The 24116-nt window shown below is 36.0% G+C and overlaps 1 pseudogene; it reads left to right on the top strand.

Moving 5' to 3' along the window:
- LOC149250354 (putative E3 ubiquitin ligase SUD1) overlaps positions 1–24116 on the top strand; it is a 49307-nt pseudogene that overhangs the window by 17507 nt on the left and 7684 nt on the right.

Below are 24116 nucleotides of genomic sequence, written 5' to 3'. Positions count from 1 at the left end.
TCTGAATGGAGATCTTGATGAGGATGTTTACATGGATCAACCTGAGGGTTTTTCTATAGAAGGTAAAGAACAATTGGTGTGTAAACTTAAAAAGTCAATATATGGGCTTAAACAAGCATCCCGGCAATGGTATATTAAGTTCAATACCATTATTACATCCTTTGGTTTTAAGGAAAATACGGTTGATCACTGTATATACCAAAAGATCAGTGGGAGCAAGTTTATTTATCTGGTCCTTTATGTTGATGACATCTTGCTTGCTGCAAATAATTTAAGTATATTGCATGAGACTAAGGAATTTCTCTCAACGAACTTTGAAATGAAAGATATGGGAGAGGCATCCTATGTGATTGGAATAGAAATATTCCATGATCGATCACAAGGAATATTGGGATTGTCTCAGAAAGGATATGTCGAAAGGATTCTAGAGAGATTTGGAATGAGTAAATGTTCACCTGGGACAGTTCCTGTACAGAAAGGTGATAAATTCAGTCTCATGCAATGTCCTAAGAATGATGTTGAACGAAAGGAAATGGAATCAATTCCATATGCATCTGTTGTTGGTAGCCTGATGTATGCTCAAACCTGTACTAGACCGGATATCAGCTTTGCGGTCGGTATGTTAGGGAGGTATCAAAGTAATCCAGGAAGGGAACATTGGCAAGCTGCAAAGAAAGTTTTGAGGTACTTACAAGGCACGAAAGATTACATGCTCATGTATAGAAGATCCAATGAATCGGAGGTGATCGGATATAGCGATTCAGATTTTGCTGGATGCATCGATACTAGAAAATCGACTTTTGGTTACCTGTTTATGTTTGCTCAAGGTGCCATATCATGGAAAAGTGTGAAACAGACTATCGTTGCTTCATCCACTATGGAGGCAGAATTTGTGGCATGTTTTGAAGCCACAATTCATGCATTATGGTTGCGGAACTTTATTTCAGGACTTGCGGTTGTCGACACCATTAGCGAGCCGCTGAAAATTTATTGTGATAACTCTGCAGCAGTATTTTTCTCAAAGAACGACAAGTACTCTAAAGGTGCCAAACACATAGATCTGAAGTATCTTGTTGTGAAAGATGAGGTTCAGAAACAAAGAGTGTCAATCATGCACATCAGGACAGAACTTATGATTGCAGACCCTTTGACGAAAGGGTTACAACCAAGACAATTTAAGGAACATGTTCAAAGAATGGGTCTTGGTTGTATTAATAATAATTGATGTGTGACATTCTGAGCTCTTTTATGTGTTTCTGATATACAATTATGTGTCTCTTGTTTTAATATAGTAGTACGTATTTTATGTAATTTTAAACAAGAAAGAGTCTTATAAAGATATTATGTTTAATCATTATGATATAAGACATTATGTGGACCATTATGTTGTTTTATATAAATTATGAGTATGAATTGATGGTTTGCTGGTATTGTAGTATATGGAAGGAAATGCATTGAATTAATAGTGCACAACCGCCATAACTCTCAGCAATTTATCATAGTATGATGTTCAACACTTAATATTATGAATAGTCGGGTCAAGTGGGAGAATGTTAGAAATCTGCAGTTTCTAAATCTTAATGTGACCCGATTAAAGCATTAAAGCGTTAAAAGCATTAAAGCATTAAAGCATTAAAGCGTTGAATTGGTATATGATGGACGTACCAGATTTAGTGTTAAATAATATAAAAAGGATTGGGTCCTCTCTCCCCCTGCCAAGAGTCGCATTCTTCTCCATCAAGAAGCGCATAAAGAAACAGGGCTAGAAAGAGAAACCGGATTCTGAGAAGAAGAGTAGGAGTCAGAAGAAAGTAGATGGCAGCCATTACATCTTCCGCTGTTAATCAAGGTATGTCATAGATCATATTAAGTTTTGTTTTTGAAATATTCGGTATTGATGATCTTTGGGCTGTTAATTTGAATTGTTCATAATTAATCAAGAAAGATCGCAAATGTAAAATAAGATTTACAGAACATTGTACAGAACTGAATGAAGGAATTGAAGAGGACCAACCTCCACTGCATTTCTTTCTTTATTGTGTGGGACAAAAAAAATCCATCAACATAGGTAGCAATATTATTCATGTTTGCACTAGTAACCAGTCACTGATGACTTTCCCATTTCCATCATCATAGTGAGAACAAAAATGGAACACATGTTGCAGTGGTACGCCAAAAATGTGGTTGTTATGCCCATGAGTAATAGTAGTTTCTACTTTTCTTCTTTTAGGTTATCTGAATAATAATAATTGCTTCTACTTCTTTACATATAAAAGTAATCAAAGATATCCTGGGGGCGGTTATATATGGAAGATGGTTTTTCCATGATGAAAAAACGCTTAATTTCACATGTTGTTCGTGTCATACTCTATTTCAAGATAGATAGCTCTCCATATTGGTAGGTGTTGACTATGCCTATGGGTATGGGTAGACCCACGCGCGCTGAAATCTCAAAACTCCCCCCCGCACGTTGTCATTCTCCACCAGAGTATTGAAAAACCATATCAATTTTAATAACTTCAATGCCAGATTGCTGAAATTTCAATTATGACAAAGAAATAAAATCAATTTTAATAACTTCAATGCCAGATTGCTGAAATTTCAATTATGACAAAGAAATAAAATCTGTATAACAAGATACTTTCAATCAGATAGTATAAAGACCCATTAAAGTAAATAACTTGATTCCAATATATTCTTATAAAAAAAAGTGTATATATATATATATATATATATATATATATATATATTATACCTATAATATTAATTTAAATTTATGATATATATTATTTAATAATATTAATGATAAGAATATATATTGTTCTAGGATGCACGCTTACACAGATCTGAGAAACAGAGACGAGTGGGAAATGGGTATCTTGAGATTTTTCGGTAATTAGAAAAACAAAACCCTCTATTTGAGTCACATTAGATAAATGTCTCGAAAGACGACCAACCTGGAGGTTATACAGAAAAAGGGAAGTAAGATCGGTATAACTAACAATGGTTAATTGTAGTTGGCATACATATAATTACGATGAATATATATTGTTATGTGAACTAATCTAGTATAACCTTGTAGGCATATTAATGTGGCAAATATGATAACTGATGTATGGTATGCAAAGAGACTGCAAGATGCAGGTGTTCGACAAGAACACAAAGGCTTTAAAGAATACAAGTAGAAGACATGCATTCTTCAGATAAAATAAATGATAATCAATAGTTTCTTTATTAATATAAATAAATAGATCATGATATTTATCATAGTTAAAATTTTGCATTTTTAAATTTTCAGAAATGGTTTGAAAAAATTTTTATAGGTAGCTATGAAAGGAGAGCACTCCTTGAGACCAATGTATCCATGGAAGGAGAGGTGCTAGGAGCACTCCTTGTGACCGATGTACATTAGAAAAATTGGATCAGATGACATAGCCATGAGAGCTCTTGATTCAGACACCAGCTAACTGTGGACGAGGACATGATGTAGTGATACGCCGAGGATGGTGTAAAATATAAGGGGGGGTATGTAAAACCCCTCCCTTGTGTACTAAATTATTGTAAACCTAAGCTAAGTTAAAGCTATGTGTGACATCCCCCCTTGTGTGTTAAAGTTTGTCAACCTAAGCTGGGTTAAAGCTAGGTGTCATACCCTCCTTTATGGGATAAACTATTCTAAACCTAAGCAAATGAAAGCTAGGTGATATGTAATATGAAAAGAAAATGTTTTATTAATTAAATTAATAAAATAAATCACTTGGCAGGTGGAGCACCAAGAGAGAGGAGATTGTTGCCAAATCCCATGGGGAATGGGATAGAGATGAATGTTTAATGATAAAGCTTCTAGATGTGATTCTAGATAAGCTTGGATGGATTGGATATCCATCGGATATAAAAGCTTTGCGGGAGATATAGGCAAGATTTTATGTGGAAAAGCATCATGGGAGATAAAGACGATCTTTTTCGAAAAAGACCTAGACAAATGGAAAAATCCATAAAAGTGGTACATCGCTAATGGAAACTAAATCATGAAAGAGGGTATTAAATACCCAGTGCATTGACCAATTGAGGATAGTTGATCCTTGGCAATATCTTTGGCTTGGGGGGAATCATAGGTGATTCATGGTTGGGTGGTGGTGCTCCTCCCTCCAAGTGAGGTTTTAGTTGGTGTCACAGGCATGGGATGTTTGTATGATGATTCTTACTCTTTCTCTCTCTGTTATAGTTCCAGTTTTTCTATCAGAAGATTTAAGCCTCCTCGCCATCAATGAATGAATTGAATTTGATTCTTATGAGTAAATTGCTGGTGTTTCACTTCATTCTAGTCTGAGTCACTGGCATGGTATGTTATTTATCTTAATCCTTACTTTGAAATTGTTAAATCAATCATCCCAGGGTTATATTTATTATGGAGATAATGGTTTTTCATTAAGCATGTTGCATGTGAAGTTAGCAATAGAAGTGTATAAAGTGGGCGACAGTACTTCTACCCATGAGCTATCTAATTCATGGTAGAAATTGCATGTGCCAATTATACGTAAGTAGATTACCTGTGTTAATGATTTTTATAATAATGTGTTATACATGTGACTCCTTTTATATCCTAGAGCAAAGTTCATAGTGGAAGCTTGATACGTGGTTTTAAATACTAATGGTGTTTAAGAGGAGATCATATATGAATATGTGAGATAGCTATGAAATCTACATCTTACATTTAAATAAGGAATATAATATGCCTATAATGTTATGTGATAAATTAAACGCTTATGCATGCGGAAAAATTGTGGAGTTAATTCTTAATGCTCCTCAGTGTATGGCCAATGGTTCAAATTATCTATTCTTGCATGTCCTAAGACTACCTCCTTTTAGTCTAGTCCAGCTAGTTATGCATGTGAATGAAGGGTTGGTCAGTAACATACTCACTATGTGTACAGGACTATGATCATGATACACAACCATACTAACTACAGTAAACTTGAATTAATGTCCATTAATACTTGTTAGTTTTAACGGTTGATCACATATAACAGACATATAAATGAGTCTAAGGGTCCCTATCAGAGAACAAATAAAACATAAGAGGAGTATACCATACTATGCCTCCCTAACTGATGTTGGGTAATATTTGCGCATGTAATATTAGGAGATATGACCTGTCATGATGGCTAATCCTTAACTATAAACAAAGAAAACTTACCAAAATGAGAGCCTAGTAGCTATATTCCCAAGTAGGCTCAAGAGGTATGTTACGCTAGCCATTTCTATTTTCTTGATTTGAGTCATTATTTTTCTTTCTTTTTAGAGCTCAATACATAAATCACTGTAACTCTGTAATTTCAGATCTTCAAGTTTTGAAATTTTGGCTTGTGGTAGCCCCCTGAGTCCTCTTTATAACCCCACTAGTCTTATCAATATTGGATTCTACAATAAAGAGTTATGCCAAATATCCTACAATGGCCTAATTATAGAGTGGTTCAGTAGGTAGAAATTGTACGGCCTTCGAACCTAAAAAGAATACACAGAAAGCAATAGTCCGTCCTATTTCTGTAAATTCTTTCTCTTCTACAAACTGTTCTCAGTGGGTTTAAACAAATATTCTAGAACTTTAAAAATGTGTTCGTTTCTTTCCAGTTTGATGTTGTCATACTTGGTTGAGGTATCCTTAATATCCCTTTTATCCTTGACCCCCATCATGCTTGTTGAAGACGATACTATAGAAGTCATGCTGGTTAAAACTGGGTTGGTCGTCAATGGATTGTTCATGATTGGTGGGTTGGTGACTAGTACTTTAGTCATTCTTTCCTGGTGTTGGTCAATTGATACCTTAGCCATTTGCAAGTTCCAATATTTTATGGTTTGATCAGAGTAAGTGCGCTCAAATAAATTATCTTGTGAGTTCACTTCAAAATTATCTTGTTGATCTGACCGGTTTTTCTCTAACTAGTTTTGTTTTGAATAATTTCGTTTCAACTAATTTTGCGATGACTAATTCTATTCATTTAAAATGTGCATCAAATATTTGGTGGGTGTATCACATCTTAGATCAATTGTAGTGGATTTATCAGTCCGAGTGCCAGTGGCCTGATTACTTTGATATGAGGTACCATTTTAAATGTTGCCATTTGGCCTAATGGAAGAAGTCCCATTATTCTTACTGGAAGATGTACTATTCTACTCATGCCTTCACTTATGTGAGTTAAGGAATATCTCATCCATTTTCTGGTTAAGATTATCTGCAAAGATGCCTTTGGAATTCTACATTACATTCTTGATTTTTTCTTGAATTGATGGGGCTTTGGGCTTCCATGTCTTCTTGATTTTTTTTCCTCGGTCTACATTTTTTGAATAGCTTTGCCAAGTTTCTTTTGTTGCTCAGGAACTTTCAAATGGATTTCTTTAAGTACCTTCTACCATTGGGTTCATTTAGACACACTTTGAGTGGTCTTTGTAACAATCTCAGGTTAAAATTTCATGTAATAAAGGTTAATAAAGGCACCAAGGTCATGGGACATGTATTCCAAGATGAACGATGGGAAAATCACTATAGTGGGAATCACTTTTGGTTAATTATTGGCTATAGAAATTGGCAAAGGAAAAGTGGAACTAATTGGCATTTTATATAAGGAATAAACGAAAATAGGAGAAAAGTAATGTGAAGATACACAAATTTGCATGAGAGGGAAATTGAAGGAAAAATGAAGAAAATAGAGGCGTCAATGATAAAAAGGCTTCCAAGGAACATTTCACAACATTTTTTTAGTTTTAGCTTGGATAAATTGAACAGAGAGAACAAGAGAGAGAGAGAGAGAGAGAACCAAGAGCCGAAAGTGAGCAAGCAATCAAACAAATTAAAAGGAAAGAAGAGGACAAGAAAGGGAAGAAAGCATAAGGTTGGATCAACAGCTTTAATGGGAAGATTTTGTAGGTAATAGGTTGCATGTGTGATTTCCTAGTTGAGGTGTGAATGCATGGTTCATGACTTTTTGTATTTGGTTCATTTGTTGTCATTAGCATGGTTTTTGTCATGTTTGACAATGGTTTCAACCTTGCCTTTCCAGTTCTTGGATAGCCATGGTGTTATGGGATTCATTTTTTGGTTGAGCTTTGGATTTTCGGAAGATTTTGGAATGAGGTGAGGTGGTCTCAGGAAAATTCCCAAGGGTTAGGGTGTAGGTTCTAACACTGTATAGAAATTACCTGCAAACGAATTCTTAAAAAATAGAAAATATACAATAGTGAGAAACACAAAACAAATACAAAGATATTTTCCCCTACATCCCAAAACTGGGACTACAACATTGATTTTTCATTATATTCCTTTCAATTTTACAATACATATATACACATGTTGAAGAATTCATAAAATTCTGGATTAGAACATAAACATAGGTCCCTTGACCGAATCTACAAAATACCACGGGCAGAAAACCATATTTCCTAAAACCATGTGTGAAACCCATGCAAAAAACCATAGGTAGGTCTGCCCAACTAATATCAGGGGGCTAATCATGGAAAGAATATAAAAGAAACCCAACATTTTCCCACTTGTTGTTTTTTTTTCCACACAGGGGATCATAGGAGAGCTTAGTCATTGGTCCAACCCTGCAACGCCCATTGTTTCTCTACACCAAGAAAACTTCTCAGTGGTCACAAACTTCATTAATGCATCTGCAACATTCTTCATAGAATAAACCTTTACCAACAACACCTTTACCAGCTCCTCAAAAAATTCCTATAATTAGCACATTATTTGTTGCCAACGATTTAGGGAAAATTTGTGTAACGTACCAATCCCAAAGAACAATTCAATAACCACTATTGAATTGCCAAATATTTGTAAGCACTTCACTTGCCTCGACATTGCATAATGAAGGATGAGACAAAGCCCAATTAAATTTTCTTTATTATTAGTTCTAGGCTTCAACACTAAACTAAGAATGAAAGTGTGATGATTCTCCAGGTGAAATGCAATTCATGGTTTGCATACATCCTTGACATGAATTTTTGCTCCATCAAAGAAGGCTTGTTGTAATATAATGAAAAGCGTACATTGTTACCAGTAGACAGACATCACGTAATCAGATGAAAAGCATAAGTTAAGATAACATAGACACAATAATGGGGAATCAACAAACACACATAGATATCTTTTTTATTATTAGTCGAATAAGAATGGATACATTGTTATATATATATATATATATATATATATATATATATATATATATATATATATATATATATATATATATATATATCTACACACACACACACACACCCACACACACACACACATATATATATATATATATATATATATATATATATATATATATATAGTTAGTTGGGATAGTTTCATTGTCTAACTGTCTAACCAAATATTACAACTAATCTGAAATTACTTATCACTTTATTACAATATGTATTTTTTGAATCAACTTAGGCTACTCGGCTAGGCTGGCTAGCCCCTCCAACATCTCCCCCACTCTCAAGCCTTCTTCGTCCTGAAGAAGGGGAGATTTGAAGTGGTATAAAAAGACTAAGAATTTTTTTTAACACTGCCAAAATGTTATACAATAGATGTTGTTGGCTTCTTAAAAGAAATATTCTTAATACATAAAAAGTTACAATAATAATAAATTAAGGCAAAATAACTAGAATATCTTTAGCAAATGCTTTTTTGGATGCTATTGGAACCTCTTGGATTGGATCTATAGATTGTTTGACTGCCTGGTCAAATTCAACTTTGTGGGAGTATATCCAGTGAACTTACAATTCATTTAACTCGTCATATGTTTGTCTCCAGCTAGTGCATTAGTACTTTATTAACCATTAGATAAACATTAACCATGTGTTTTAATAAACAAACCATCACACATAAGCAACACACATGAATACCAAAATTTAAGGTGGAAATCCAATGCGGGAAAAAACCACCTACTGATTTTGTCATTGTCTTCCTTTTAATATAAATAATAAGATGTTTACAATCTTGTACCAGTGCAGACTCATACCAGTATGCAGACACCCATCTACATAAGGCTACAACCTTCCTTCTCCATCTTCTACTCGAAGGGAGCTACAACCCCCTAGTTCTTGTACGGGATGATATGTTTACCAGTACGTATGCACCAACCTATAGAAGGCTACAACCTTCACTCGTTTTCCAGTTGCTACTGGAAGGGAGCTCCAAGCCCCTAATCTAATCACTAACTACTACTGGTAGGAAGATTCAACTTCCTCACTGAAGGCTCCAACCCTCAGTATCCTCTAGGGACAAAATTTCATAAATTTTTAGACTCGATACTCCTGGTACACAACAACATAATATGTAGGCCATGTTTCATCAAATTTTCATACTGGACCCATTAGTAGCATTGAAGCTCAAAATTAATCACCACTGTAATACAACCATCAAATACATCTTCATCAACCAATCACTAAAACCCAATCATCAATCTCTAATATAACTAAAACCCAATCATCAATATCTGAATCAACCACAACTGAATCAATAAATCATTGAAAACTCAATCAACCAACACTTAATAAAAATTGAACCAATCAAATGGAATAGACATATCACTATAACTAGTACACAGATCTTAACCCAAAACATTGCATCAACAACCAGAACCAACTGTAACCTCAAAAATCATATGTCAGAATGCATACATTACATCAATGAAGTTAGCCTGCATGTATACGCTACTTTCTGTAGCCCAACCTACGTACAACTCTAAATATACTGAATCATCAAACTTCGAAACCAAAACTTGAACTAACGAGAGACATTATGAAGACCTATTGTCATATTACAGAGTTCTAAATAGTTGGCAATACATATCACCCTTCTTACTCAATCATTCAATCAACCAGACTCAATATCCTTATACAATCAGTTTTACTTTCAGATCCAAAGAAAACATCATTGACAAGCATCAGTAAGACAAAAACACTAATAAGATAGATTAGTCATCTCTGAGCAACAAACTTTTCTTCTACATATGCCACTTGGAAGAGCTGAACCAGTGTGTATACGTGCCTTCACCAAGGAAAACCAGCATATACATCTACAAATAATAACCTATAACTTCGCAGCTATTCCAGACTTTAGATATAACCGTATCACAACATTTAAAGGAAAAAACATTTGCTATCACTCAAATCCTGCCTATCCATTATCAGATCACATAATGATAAGGCATTTAAGGTCTTATGATCTCGATCCATCATTAGATCTCATCCATCATCAAGCACTCAGGTGCATACTTAGTCTAGATCAAGAAAAGCATCAGAAACCCATAACACGCATATTTTATTTTTATCTAGCTATTCATAAGGTATTCATTACTTGCATGCTTAGCCCTTTGATCTTCTCATCCTTATATACTTAGAGCCTTTTTCAATACCTCAGACCAAAACAACACTTAGAACCTCTGGTATTCTTAGACGGGATTAAGTAACCGTTATTCCACTCAATATTATGGGCTAATACCATGGTATTGACCCTTGGTATTATTTAACCTTAATTTTCCATCCCATACGGACTTTTCTTCTTGTGAAAGTGTGTGCATATGTATACACTTATTTTGTTCTATGTACCCACTTGTATACGCTAATGAGGCTAGGTGAAACATTGTATACAACTTAAAACTTTCTTTCTATTCAATTGCTCGATTCTAATCTCTAGTCCTTTTTTCCATCATCCTGTTCTTCTGTGCCTTTACTTTTTTACCTCTGAATTGACCTGTTACAATTTGAGTGCCATCATACATCACTTCTGAACTACTTCCCCTTAACTGCCCTGCATTTTGTCACATCTGTAAACATAATTGCGATGCATTCTATCACATCATGTTTATATCTTTATCAAGTAGTCCATTGATCGAGGAGGTTGTCTATCAATAACAACACTAACAGAGTCTTCCTATATCAAACCTTTAACCATTATTCTATTCCATCATTCTGCCACCTCTGATATCTCTGTTTTCCATCATTTAGTCACTTTTTGTATCTTTGTGTTCCATCATTTTATCACCTCTGACCTATCCTGTAGATTCATATAGTTAACATATACAAGTGATTTTCCATCAAGGAAAACACATGCATCATAATTCCAACAATCTTCCCCTTTGGACTTGATCACAACCACTTTGGTGTTTGGTCACCACAACTTGTAAATATCATCAAGAAAAGCACTAAGCTTTTCAAAACATCAAGGTACTCTCCAAACACCAAGCTACTCTCCCCCTTTGACATCAAGGGAAAATGCCTCACCAATGTTAAATGAAGACTTCCATTTATGAGTTGTTGAATATGAACACTGATCATGCTCCCCCTATGGACATGACGAATTCTCTAATCAAAATCCCCCTTAGTACATGCTGAGATGCACTATACTTTTCATGCTCCCCTTGAGCACATGCAGAGTTTGCATAAATATTTTTCAAAAGAATAACATGAATCTATAACTCAACTATGTGAGTATGACCTTCCTATCACCAATGACTCATACATACATCAATCACCTAGCCAAGTGGTGATACACCAAATGTTCATACATGTCTCAAAATTGTAATTATTACGTCATCCTTCCCATGAATATTGGGGGTACAAATTACATCATATGTCCAAAAGGACTCATTCATAATAGACTATGATAGAAAGAGACATATTATTACACCATATGACCTTTACATAAAATGTTTTACATGACATTTATAGCAAATACCAAAGATCTAAACAAGATCATGATATTTATTAGCAAATATCATCCACCATATATGATCTGTACTATAAGCATCTGTTAGGAACATCGAGAAAAACAACATGTATATGTCCATCATCAGTTCACAAGATAATTCAATGTAGCTTTTAATATCATCAAACTGTGGCAAAGTATGCCGCATATAGATATCAACTCATCCCCTTGATCTTATCAATATCAACTTTCTCTGTTTCCTTAGTAGAAAAAGCCTTAACATACGTTTTCACAAATCAACTAAGCTTATGTCATATATCCAAGTAGTAATACAAAACCATTCACATCATATCAAATATATGTGAAGTAACCATAGTCATCATCTATGACCATAACATCATCATTGTAGAAATAACTGCATGGTCTTTCCAAAAGAACCCTCAATATATCATCCATGTATCATCAATAGGGAGTTTTCTAACATCCCACATCTAATATGCATCAACCATGATAATCAACATATGTGAGTATCAAACCTATCATCAAACCTAGCAGCTAAATCTTTCTCACACCACAATTTTTATTTGAACTTAGAAATAACAATATTTTTAATGTTATTAATGTCTTGCAGTGCAAAATTCTTGTCGATATCCCAATGGTTTAAATAGGCCCTGGTGTCTTTATACTAACCTCATTTGAGCTTTATGTGGTTTTGGCTGGAATTTAAAGATAGCTTAGGAAGTCTATCATCTCCTATGTTATTGAGTTTGTTCTTGTATAATAGAAGCCTAGTCATAGCTAGGCTCCCGATAGGGGAAACATCCACTTCTATAAGGAGAATACGATAGGGTGTATTGATTTTAATTTTGAGCTTATACATTATAAAAATGCTCCTAGATTTTCTCAATCTTTCTCCAGGATTCTCTAGAGATGCTGCTCCAACCCTAAACCTCACATCCATATAAGATAACATGGGTGACTAAAGTTTCAAAGAGGAACTTCTTTCTATCCCACATTACGAGGTTTGCCATTTTACAATCGTTTTCAATACCAAAATAAGCTTTCCACCCGCCATTAATCATTTTCTCATTGCTATAGTTCTAGATGAGCTTGTGATGATTATCAATTCCTAGGTACTTGTAAGAAGACACTTGCTCCACGTTACTATTTTCATACATAAAATTAGCGCAAGTGTCCTTCATGGACTTGATAATCATAGATTTTGTTTTGTCAGTGTTAACAATCATACCCATTGTAGGACATAAATCCTGAAGAAGTCTAAGTTGCTTATCAAGATCAGATGGGAACTTTGCGAGAAGAACAATATCGTGAGCATAGAGAGGAAGGATGATGACTATCCCAGCTAAGATTGTGCCAGCACAACCTGCTTCCTCTAAAAAACCTTCTAGATTGTCAATGTAAATGCCAAATAGAGTTTATATTATTATGAATATTATAATAATAATAATAATAATAATAACAATTATATTGTATTATTATTATTATTATAATATAATATATTTATTATATTATTACCCAAGGGATTAAGAACCCAAGGGAATAATATTATAAACCCAAGGAATTAGTGAACCCAAGGGATAAATATTAAAAACCTAAGGGATCAAGAAGCACAAGGGATTGATATTACAAACACAAGAGATTAATAAAGCTCACCATGATTGATATTATAAACCCAAGTTAATAATAAACCCAAAGGATTAATACTAAAACCCCAAGGGATTATGAACACAAGGAAATAATATTAAACCCAAGGGACTAATATTATAAACCCAACATTGGTAAACCCTAATATAAATATTAGAAAGACTAAAATAAACATGGTTTGTTTTCATGGTGAGACAATCCTTGTCACAATGTGACATTCAAACATGGCTAACCATGGCTGGCTATGATTTTCAATGGTTGACCATGATTGATATTATAAACCTAAGGGAATAATAAACCCAAGCGATTGATATTATAAACCCAAAGGAATAATAAACCCAAGGGATTAATACTAAAACCAAAAGGGATTATGAACCTTGGGGAATAATATTAAACCCAAGGGACTAATATTATAAACCCAACATATATAAACCCTACGATAAATATTATAAAAACTAAAATAAACATGATTAACCATCATTGATTTTCATATTGAGACAATCATTATCACAATTCCATGTCGAACCATGGTTGACTGTGGTTGACTTCATAATAAACCATGGTTAACTGTGAAATAATAATAATAATTATAATTATAATACTAATATAATAAATATATTATATTTTAATAATAATAATAATAATAATAATAATAATAATAACAATTATATTGTATTATTATTATAATAATACAATATATTTATTATTGTATTATTATGATAATATAATATATTTATTATTATATTATTATATATTATTACCCAAGGGATTAATACTAAACTCCCAAGCGATTATGAACCCGAGGGAATAATATTAAACAAAAGGGACTAATATTACAAACCCAAGGAACCAGTAAACCCAACTGTTTAATATTATAAACCCATGGAGTTAGGAACCCAAGGGATAAGTATTAAAAACCTAAGGGATCAAAGGCGCAAGGGATTGATATTACAAACACAAGGGATTAATAAATCTCACGATTGATATTATAAACCCAAGTTAATAATAAACCCAAATAATTAATACTAAAACCCCAAGGGATTATGAACCGAAGGAAATAATATTAGACCCAAGGGACTAATATTATAACCCAACATTGGTAAACCCTAATATAAATATTAGAAAGACTAAAAAAATGAACATGGTTTATTTTCATGGTGAGACAATCCTTGTCACAATGTGACATTCAAACATGGCTAACCATGGCTGGTTATGATTTTCAATGGTTGACCATGATTGATATTATAAACCTAAGGGAATAATAAACCCAAGAAATGTATATTATAAACCCAAAGGAATAATAAGCCCGAGGGATTAATACTAAAAACCTAAGGGATTATGAAGCTCGGGGAATAATATTAAACCCAAGGGACTAATATTATAAACCCAACGTATATAAACCCTAATATAAATATTATAAACACTAAAATAAACATGATTGACCATCATTGTTTGTCATAATGGTACAATCATTATCACAACTCCATGTTGGACCATGGTTGACTATGGTTGACTTCATAATAAACCATGGTGGGCTGCAGAATAATAAACTCAAGTGATTGATATTATAAATGCAAGGGAACAATAAACCCAAGGGATTAATACAAAAAACCCCAAGGGATTATGAACCTAAGTGAATAATATTAAACTCAAGGGGCTAATATTAAAAGCCCAAGGTATATAAATCCTTAGTGGAGAGAATTCATTTCATAATGTAATATCAAACCATGATTGACCACAGTTGACCATGGTTGGTTATGGTTGACCATGATTGATATTATAAACCAAGTTATTAATAAAACCAAGAGATTGATATTATGAACCGAAGGTAAACATAAACCCAAGGGATTATGAACCCAAGGGACTAATATTAGAAACCAAACATTGGTAAACCAAAATATAAATATTACAATGACTAAAATAAACATGGTTTATTTTCATGGTGAGACAATCTTTGTCAATATGCGTCATTCAACCAAGGTTTACCATGGTTGGCTATGACTGAAAATGGTTTACCATTGATATGAAAATGGAGCACTTATTCTTCTTTTCTAACTTACAAGAACCTCTCCCACTTCCAAAGCTTTAAATATTCCCAAGTCTTATTGATTAACCAATGCAGAATTAATAAATGCATGATATTAAGGTTTATGCTGGTATTTGTTTTAAAATATTTAGGTGTTGTAAATTAATGTGCTGAAACTGATATATAAATACATACAACAGTAAATAATGCAGCAATAAAACAAGCACATAGGACAACAATTTAATTTGGAGTTCACCCAAAACTCTTAGGCTGCATCTCCTTGAGCTCTAGTCAACTTGACTATGTTCTCTGAGATTATGGTAGGTCCTTTTACAAGCTCTTGGATCAACTCCTACTATTTTACACAGAAATAGTGGGTTTAGACACCATGTCATTCCTGGGCTCTTGAAGCTCTGGCTCTTGGCTCTTGGTTCTGGCTCTTGGCTCTGGCTCTAGCTCTTCAGCTCTGGCTTCTTTGGCCCTCTATTAGTTTACAAATCTCTTGGCTTTTCACTTGACTTCAAAGTGACTCCCTTGGTTTTTATTTTTCCTTCTACGCTGCCTCTTTCAGCTCTGTTTCACCTTAGCTTCCTGCTTTCACTTTGCTTTCAGCAACAACCCCCAACAACCTTCAACAACCTTCAACAACCCTTGTCTCTACCGTTCTATGGATTTTTAAGCCAAATCAACACTGTCGGTTCATTTTCCCTCTTGGGCTCTCTGGCTTCCTACTTTGGTCCACTCAAATCCCCTCTCTGAGCATTAAATAATCATTGCTAACGACTTTAGGGGAGGTGACCACCTATTCTACAACAGAAGAGTACATCGGCACTTCAAATCCCCCAGAAACAATCGTTCCCTGTTTACATAGAGAAATGTTGTAAAACATGGCAAAGATCACCAAATCTCTATTTCTCGGACTTCAAAAGTCCTTAATTCCACTTTATAAGATTATCGGATCCGCCTTTATGTCGACATTGCATCTCAACCGTTGATTTGGGAGATCCAAATCCAACGGCTATGGTTCATTTTGGGCGGCCCTTTCGTATGAGGGTTAACTGCCCGATAAGGGTGGTTTTCTCTCTCCTCAGCCTGGACACGTGGTAGCCAATGTATTGGTTCGGATGGAGCCCGACCAAAACCATTTACTGCCCACGACCCTCCCGAAATCCTACCTGTTTTATTTTTTTTAAAATACATTAAAATATTGCAAAAATGGCTTTATGCAGATTTGAACATTATATTTCTTTATTCACAAACCGTTTCAGGTCCGTTTACCGCATCCATAGTTATTATCGAGCACGCTCCATTGAAATGCTTCGATGCAATGTTGCAATTGCAACTTGTCGCTAATAGCATATTGCATAGATGGGTCCGTCCATATGGAAGGGCTTATGCCATCGCTGATCATAATGTCACTTAGCCCGGGGTCCTGCTTTAAGCCCTATGGCATGACCACTGTCGATGTCATTCTGTAGATATCAGTGATCAGTATATCACTCGACCTGGTCCCTATGTTATATGCACACAAACCTACCTCCGACTTGATATGTCCGGGATCGACGATCGGGGATGTTTCCCCTTTCCGGTTAAGTCTACCTTGGACCTCCTCCAATGTGATTTTCTTCATAAGGCCTCTTAGACCATTTTTTGAAGATTTGCCTCTTTTTCCAAAGAAACTAGGCATCTTCTTTTTGTGATAACTTCTGCATCCTAAGTCAGTTTTTTCCCATTCAGGTTGCAGTAGATTCAAAAGGAAAAGATCTTTGCAATGGGGCTATTTCCAAGAATTTCCTTAGACTTTCATTTTTCCTCTATGAGGACCACTAGACTTAGGAGTCCATCAAAAATCCATTTTGGATCACACATCATTGATATTATAAACCTAAGGGAATAATAAACCCAAGGGATTGATATTATAAACCAAAAGGAATAATAAAACTAAGGGATTAATACTAAAACCCGAGCATGATTATGAACCCATGGGACCAATATTATAAACCCAACATTGGTAAACCAAAATATAAAAACTACAAACACTAAGATAAACATGGTTTATTTTGATAGTGAGACAATCCTTGTCACAATGCGACATTCAAAGATGGTTGACCATGGCTGGCTATGATTGAAAATGGATGACCATGATTGATATTATAAACCTAAGGGAGTAATACACCCAAACCCAACATTCGTAAACCCAAATACAAATATTACAAACACTAAAGTAAACATGGTTTATTTTCATGGTGAGACAAACCTTGTCACAGTGTGACATTCAGCCATGGTTGACCACAGTCAGCTATGATTGACAATGGTTTACCATGATCGATATTATAAACCTAAGGGAATAATAAACCCAAGGGATTGATACCAGAAACCCAAAGGAATAATAAACCCAACAGATTAATATTAAAACCCCAAGGGATTATGAACCCAAGGAATAATATTAAACCCAAGGGACTAATATTATAAAACTAATGTATATAAACCATAAGATAAATATTATAAACACTAAAATAAACATGATTGACGATCTTTGATTTTCATATTAAGACAATGCTTATGACAATTCCATGCTGGACCATGGTTGACATCTTAATAAACCATGGTTGACTAGGAAATAATAAACCCAAGCGATTGATATTATAAACCTAAAGAACAATAAAACCAAGGGATTAATACTAAAACCCCAAGGGATTATGAACCCGAGCGAATAATATTAAACAAAAGGGACTAATATTATTAACCCAAGGTATAAAAACCCAAGATAAATATTAAAAATACTAAAATAAACATTGTTGAATTAATAAACCCTAAGAATTAATAAATTAAACTCAAGGGATTAATAAACCAAAGGGATTATTAATATCATAAACGCAAGGAGAAATAAACCAAAGGCATTAATACTAAATCCCCAATATATTATGGACCTAAGGGAATAATATTAAATCCAAGCGACTAAAATTATAAACCCAAGGTATATAAATACTAAGTGGAGATAATGTTTTCCATAATGTGAGATCGAACCATGATTGACCACAGTTGACCATGGTTGGTTATGGTTGGCCATGATTGATATTATAAACCCAGGTTAATAATAGACCCAAGGGATTGACATTATGAACCAATGGGAAACATAAACTCAAGGGATTAGTACTAATACTCAAGGGAATATGAACCCAAGCGAATAATTTTAAAACCAAGCGACTAATATTAAAAACGCAACATTGGTAAACCTAGATATAAGTATCACAAACACTAAAATAAATAAGGTTTATTATCATGGTGAGACAATCCCTGTCAAAATGTGACATTCAACCATGTTTGACAATGGTTGGCTATGATTGACAATGGTTGACCATGATCGATATTATAAACCTAAGGGAATAATAAACCCAAGGGATTGATATTAGAAACCCAAAGGAATAATAAACCCAACAGATTAATACTAAAACCCCAAGGGATTATGAACCCAAGGGAATAATATTAAACCCAAGGGACTAATATTATAAACCCAACGTATATAAACCCTAAGATAAATATTATAAACACTAAAATAAACATGATTGACCATCGTTGATTTTCATATTGAGACAACCCTTATCACAATTCCATGCTAGACCATGGTTGACATCATAATAAACCATGGTTGACTAGGGAATAATAAACCCAAGCGATTGATATTATAAACCCAAAGAACAATAACCCAATGGATTAATACTAAAATCCCAAGGGATTATGAACCTAAGGGAATAATATTAAACAAAAGGGAATAATATTAAAAACCCAAGGTATAAAAACCCTAAGATAAATATTAAAAATACTAAAATAAAAATTGTTGAATTAATAAACCCTAAGAATTAATATATTAAACTCAAGGGATTAATAAACCAAAGGGATTATTAATATTATAAATGCAAGGAACAATAAACCCAAGGGATTAATACTAAAGCCCCAATGGATTATGAACCTAAGGGAATAATATTAAAGCCAAGGGACTAATATTATAAACCCAAGGTATATAAACCCTAAGTGGAGATAATTTTTTTCATAATGTGAGATCGAACCATGATTGACCATAGTTGACCATGGTTGGTTATGGTTGACCATGATTGATATTATAAACCTAGGTTAATAATAAACCCAAAGGATTGATATAAGAACCCATGGGAAACATAAACCCAAGGGATTAATACTAAAACTCAAGGGATTATGAACCCAAGGGAATAATATTAAACCCAAGGGACTAATATTAAAAACCCAACATTGGTAAACCCAAATATAAGTATTACAAACACTAAAATAAATAAGGTTTATTTTCATGGTGAGACAATCCTTGTCACAATGCGACATTCAACCATGGTTGACCATGGTTGGCTATAATTGAAAATGGTTGACCATCATTGATATTATAAACCTAAGGTAATAATAAACCCAAGGAATTGATATTATAAACTGAAAGGAACAATAAACACAAGAGATTAATACTAAAACCCCATGCAATTATTGTAACACCCTCCACCCACATCTACCCAAGCAATCGGCCAGCCCGGGTAAACATGCGACGAGAGGCCACTATGATAAGATTCAAACTCCTTGGTGACTTTAAGTAAATGAAATATACAGAACATCAAACACAGTCATCCAACATCACTTGTTGGCCTGAGGGGGCCTGACCCATGTTCAGATTTATTTAGCCAAACAAATCCCTACACTACTGGCCCTTTCGGCATCAGCCCGCAGTGCGCGGACTGAAGTATCACTCGAAGCAGTATGGGGGATGCTAGAACCAAGTTTCCCCACCCTTGAGATGTTTGATATGTTGAATTAGTCCAACTAGATTTGTCTTCACACAGGTTTCTTCACGCACTTGTTCCAACCTTCAATACCTTCGCGATCTATTATAATCATCTTTCGAGCAGCCCTAATTAGGGGCTGAGATGCTTCCGCGCTGCTAGGGCAGCGAACTGCACTATCTCTAGAAACTACACCGTGTATCTTACTTATCTTATTATAGATGTTAGTTAACTTTGCATAAGCAGCTATTTTATCTCGCATTCACTTAATCAACACAGTCATATCTATTCGTGCATCATATAAATAGTAGAAGTGAAATTTATACCCAATATATTCAATGCATAAAATAGGAAATAAATACACAGAATTAATGTGAAACTTCTCTTTAATAATACTTCCTACTATTACAGACTCAACTCACCCTGCGCACTTAGCTATGGACTACTAGCCCTCTACACACTCAGTTGCAACGCCTTCTCCTACTTTACGACCCAAAACTAGACTTTAATCTATAGATATGACTCAACTCTTCATCCTTCTTCTGATCTGATTATATTAGATTTGTTAGATGCTTTAACTACTTAGAGCCTCTCTCTATTTATAAAATCCAAATTTAAATTAACAAAATTGAGGGCGGACAACCCTATGACTATTTTACAAGCTACGTGCTCCATACCCACAAAATACGGAGTCTTTACATTGGAGTTACTATTTTTGACCAAAATCTGGTCTCTAAGCCCCAAAACTTCCATTGGGGGATCCCGTGCCCAACAGGCCCCTAACACAAACATCGTGACTCACCCTTGATTGGTGCAGAGATCTTTGTGCTAAGACCTCCAAATTCTGCCTGGATCACTACAAGTTTGGAAACGCACTGAGCAGCTGCCTACTGTACTTCCTCGACATGCTGTTAAGAGACTGCTGTGGCTGAACTACTGCCCTGAACCTTTTCCTATGTTGCTTGCAGCTGTGGAGGTTTGCTTCAATGGAGGTTGTAATGATATATGCCTCATTAGTCCACATCTGTCAGCGTTCCTTCAAAACTTCTTCCTTATGTCGAGCAACATCTACCTATTCCTTGAGTGCTTTCGGCTGCTACATCCTCACAAGACTCTATGTAAAGGAAACCATCTGTGCAGTCCCTTTTACCTCATCATATTTCTGTTGTGGCTCGCGCGCCTCTGTCTTTAGGCACTGTATGTTTGGGTCCTCCTACAGGGTAGTGAGAACCTCGAACGACTGCTCAAACAACTTTGTGCAGTCTGTCACTACACTGTTAACTTCTGCTATTACTGTTGTAATCACGATGGCGCACTATTCCTTAACCTCTAGCAGAGTTGAAGGCTTCGCCTTCAATTGTAGTTTAACTATCTTAAGGTTTAGCTCCAGGTGAAGCCTGTCATTTCTTCCTTTCCCTCGCATACCACTGCTACTAATTTCTAGATGCGCACCTCCACTAGTTCTTCTACTTGGATGGCCAACTCCGGGACCATCTGGCAGGCTTCCTCCACTACTTGCATGATCTGTCTGTTCTGCACCACTACCTCATCACGCTACAAGCTCAGTTGTTCCATGTTGATGCATTGCTCGCTAATTACCTGGAGCGCATGACCCTCCCTGGCTCATAGTTCTGCAGTGATTCCATCCTGGAGAACATAGAGAATCTCCCAAGGAGCATAGCCACATTTAACCCAATTCGCTTCAACCCACTGACCATAGACCTGTCGGCCTCATTTTTTGTAACAGTGCTTCATCTGGAAGCACTATGGTGTTGGTCATCCGAGTGCGCAGCATTTCCTCTACCTCTGACATGCTTACTGCGAGACTGGTTGACACAGTGCCAACCTGTGGAGTGTTCACCTGCAACTCATATATCTGTGCCGAGAGGGCCCCCAACAACCTCATCCACACGACACTTCCACATAACCTTTCCTCCCAATATCTGCACCAAACTTTGATGCAGGTTGTTGATGTTGGAAATGGCATACACTCTCTTATTTTTTTCCAGCTTGAACTTCTTCTTCATGGCCTCCACAATCGCCAAGTCATCACTCTTTCCCTCTGAGATGTTCGTTGGATCCTCCCCTTTGCAAGGGAGTCGAGTAATTCTATGAATCAAATAGTCTGTGATGGGGATGGGCTCCTCCAACCAGAATCACCCATTATGCACCAAGCAGAGGAGCTTCCTGATGAGAAAAATGGTCACTAGGGCACGATGGTAATGTGGCACCCAGAGGAGGTTTAACAACCCTACTTTCACAACTCCTCTCAGTCATTTACGTGGCTCCAATTCTATGATTCCAATCGGCACGTCTTTCTTTTGGCGCATGAGCTGTGTAATCGTGAGATGCGGGGAACTTCTCGTAGTTTGTTAGATCCCCGTCTTCAAATTTCAGTATAGGCACTCACAGCAGGTGTGCTCCTTTAAAAATAAAGTCATCAAGGAATAACAGAGTCCGCAGTGAGCATTTTCTCTCATCTATATCTTTGGGCACCTTTGCTTTACCCTTCTGCAGAGGAACATATGCGGGAAACCTGGAGAGACGTCCACACCTTGGGTCTCAACCTCTATTTCTACGTCCTCCCTCCTCTACCAGGATTTCTTCAAATTCTTCCTCCTCATCAGCCTCCAAATTGATAGCCTTCCCCTTTTCTTCCATGGTAAGCTTAGTCCTTAACGGATTCCTAGGGGATACGCGCACTGGTACCATAGCCTACTTGTCTTTCTTGGGTCTCGGCATGCATGGCGATTTAGGGATTTCTGCGACTATCCCGACACTTTTAGGGGCTTCTACTTCCATAATGGCCTGCGCAGCTTCCTCAGCGGTCATTACTCTGGTATCCATGGCTTCCTCAGGTGTTGCCATAGTGTGATTCCACAATTCTCTTAATGGCTCGGGTAATTTCTCAAGGAATGAATTTGCCTTCAGAAGATCAAACAAGTCTGGGTTCTTGAATGTCTGGGCACACAACAACTCAGTTCTCAAATTGCCAAGTGTTATTTATTGGACAACCCTGTGTAATTTATAGCACCTTTTCAATTTGAATTCAACCATTCCCCCCACATTCGGTCCATTAATGCTCGATTGGCGGCAGATTTTTTAGAATATAGCCCATAAAGTTCACCTTAAATGCCTATCGCCCGCTCCACTTGGTCTCAAACCAAACATCACATCATCAATAGTGACTGTAGCGGTCACTTTCCATCTGACCGCGTGACAGCGTTGCTACCCTCGCGTTCTCGCGGACCCTGTGACACTTCGCTACTGCACACAGTCCTGACATCGCGCAGCTCCCAGGCATAGTAGTTTATAGTCCCGCGCCTCCTTTCAGCTACCTGGAGCGCTAAGACTGTGCTTCTGTTGGCTAGTCAGATGGCCGAGCCCCCTATGTATCTCTTCTGTTGGCTAGTCATATGGACTTTTCTTGGGAAGAGTTCTCCATTTAACTTTACCAACTGCATCGTGCCACCATCTGTGATCTCCTTAATAACATACAGATCCCAACCACTACTTTTGAGCTTCCCTGGGAATTTGTCAAACTTATTATCATATAACAACACCAAATCGTTCACTTTAAAGGTGCACAACTTAATATGTTGATCATTCCAGACTTTTTTGCGGTGCTTTTGTACGTGGTGGTGGAATCCAGCTAAAAACCATTCTTCTTCGAGCACCTCCAATTGTGCAAGCCTCTCCTCCAAGGCTCCGCGATCCATCATACCTATGAGCGATGCTATGTGTAGACTAGGCACGATGTATTCCATAGGCATTACGACTTCCACTCCATAGAAAATCGTAAAAGGTGTCTGTCCCGTCAGTTTCTTGCATGCCGTCCTATAAGTCCATAATATTGCAGGTACAGTTAGGTCCCAATCACTTCGTTGTGCATTTCATACCTTGTTCAGCACATTGCATACCTTTT

Source organism: Pinus tabuliformis, chromosome 7, assembly GCF_031772625.1.
Source record: "Pinus tabuliformis cultivar Carrire ecotype Pingquan chromosome 7, CPIR1, whole genome shotgun sequence".
NCBI classification, from domain to species: Eukaryota; Viridiplantae; Streptophyta; class Pinopsida; order Pinales; family Pinaceae; genus Pinus; species Pinus tabuliformis.
Note: the sequence above shows the minus strand (reverse complement) of the source record. Positions and strands in the feature narration are given on the sequence as shown.